A 2,140-nucleotide genomic window follows, 5' to 3' on the forward strand; every position below is an offset into this window, starting at 1 on the left:
CTGAACATAGGTCTTTCTCTGGACTGAAGACAGAGCCCTAACATCCAATGGCCTCACAACAACTGCTTCCTTCATGAAATTACAAAATTAACTCATCAGCAACAATTTCACTGAAAATGATGTCATGCCAAACCTGAACAAAATGTGGTAACAAAACCCCCCCAAAAAGTCTGAGCTCAAAAATGAGAGTCAACTCATACAGGCCTTGTTGCTGAAGACTTCAGTCCCATTTCTTTCCATAAAAATTAAGACTTAAAGAAGAGCTTGGTTGCATTTCAGAAACCTGAGACACTGCAGCATTCTGTGACCTAAACGTGCACGGTGGGGTGCACGCATGACTGTTAAAAACAGTGTGGCCGTGGTCTTTTGTCTGTGGCAGTTCATAGTCCCTGCAGACATAGAGTTTGTGGGGCTTACAGGTGGCAGCAGGGACTTCCTGACCCTCCTCCTCCATGTCAGCCAGCTTCGTCATCCGTCAGAGCATCATTCTGGGGATGGACCGCACGTGGCTCTCCCACTGCTCAGCCACTGCTGAGCGGTGTGTTCTCTGTCCACTGTGGGGGAGAAGGAGTGTCCCCTGTAGAAGGTGTGACTAAAGTCTCTGTGCTGGGGTTCCCCATAGATGTAGAAGGGGTTCCCTTGACACCTGGCTCAGCCAGGAGGTCCCTGTCCTTCTCCTCGTTCTTCCTCCTCCTGTACACAGTCATTCTGCTGGGGACTCTGGCGGATCAGGAGGAAGTGGAAGTTTGTAGCTGTTGCTGCATTTGCCTCTGCTGCTGCTGCTTGTGGCATCTTCTTCCTCTCCTGTCCCAAGCCTGGCTGGCTCTGGCCAAAAGAAATGAAACGTGCCAAAGGAACACAATCGCTGTTTTAATATTAATCTTATTTTGGCACTGAGCCACACTGTGATATACTACATCCATACATGTGCCTGACATCCCTGTAGAGTGAAACATTTTCAAGCTGCTGCACACACCTTGATCAGAGTTCTCCTGCTGCTTCAAGTGTTTAGTCTTGGAGAAACACAGTCTCTGCTCCATCCTGAAGGTGAATGAAGAAAGCAAAGGTCAACCTGCTGACCTTTGACCAATCATTGTCCTCCGAAACCCTCCCATGGATCTTCCTGATTGTTCACTTACCTCTGCAGGCAGCACAGCGGGGGCCAGTCGTTCGGCGGGGCAACTGCCATCTCCTGGAAGAAAAGGTGTCGTTAGACACAAAGACATTCCTAGGAAAGTGCCGGTCAGGGTGTTGGGTGATCAACTCAAAGAGTGAATACTGAGTGTTTGCAGGAAGACAGGGAGGAAGGAAGACAGGGTGTGGAGCACCTTCACGGAGCCAAAGGGCTGCACAAGCGTCAAACCTGCTCTACAGCCACTAGCTGTCAGTGCTGTCAAAGATCAGACTGAAACTGTCACACACTGTAAGGAAGTAGCTGTCAGCTCGGTTGATGGGGTCCCGGCAGCAGAGGTTGATGGAGGTGGGAGGCAGAGTGGGACCGGCCACGTTACTTCTGCAGATGATGATGATGAAGACAACAACCAAACTGTTGACAATCAAATAAAAAAAACCAACAATACTACAATGTCTTTTTTGTTGAGTAAATTGACCAACTCAAACTTTCGGGGTCTTTGCTCCTCTTCTCTGCCAGCCAGTCCTCCACAGAGCAACCCTCAGTCCAAGAACAGAAGTGTTCTCCTCTGTAGCGGCTGTGGCAATACCCTGTGTCTTTGGCTGACGACAGCGCAAGCCCAGGAAGGGCGCAGTGGCCTTCCTGGGCTTTTTGAAGAAGAGAGCACATTGTTCCCAGGTCCGTCGGTCCTGCTGTTTGTGCAGCCTCCTGAAGAAGAATGTGCTGCGGGGTACAGCTTGTGAGGAGGTGGAGGTGGACAGTGCAGAGGCGGCAGCAGATGCAGATGGAGCCTGAGAGGTGGAGGCTGAATGAGCCCGAGAAGTGGAGGCCGATGGAACGGTGGAAGAGGAGGAGGAGGAGGGGGACGATGGGTTCTGAGAGGTGGAGCTTGATGCAGCAGCAGATGGGGTGGTGGTGGAGGAGGCTGAGGTGCAGTAGAAGTGGCACTGGCCTCGAGGGCATGAAACACTTGGGGTGCCAGGGGCCCATGGTGAGTGTCTGCCTGAC

General features: G+C 51.4%; 1 long non-coding RNA gene across 1 annotated transcript; it reads right to left on the reverse strand.

Moving 5' to 3' along the window:
• Positions 1-489: 489 nt before the first annotated feature.
• Positions 490-1,221, reverse strand: LOC147241985 (uncharacterized). The gene is made up of 3 exons (XR_015110798.1): positions 1,140-1,221; positions 977-1,041; positions 490-825 (listed from the first exon to the last, which is right to left on the reverse strand). It is a non-coding gene; the product is annotated as an uncharacterized LOC147241985 (long non-coding RNA).
• Between the last annotated feature and the right edge of the window lie 919 nt (positions 1,222-2,140).

This window comes from Aulostomus chinensis, chromosome 21 (genome assembly GCF_037954235.1).
Source record: "Aulostomus chinensis isolate RoL2024-O1b breed Wild chromosome 21, RoL_Achi_v1.0, whole genome shotgun sequence".
NCBI lineage: Eukaryota > Metazoa > Chordata > Actinopteri > Syngnathiformes > Aulostomidae > Aulostomus > Aulostomus chinensis.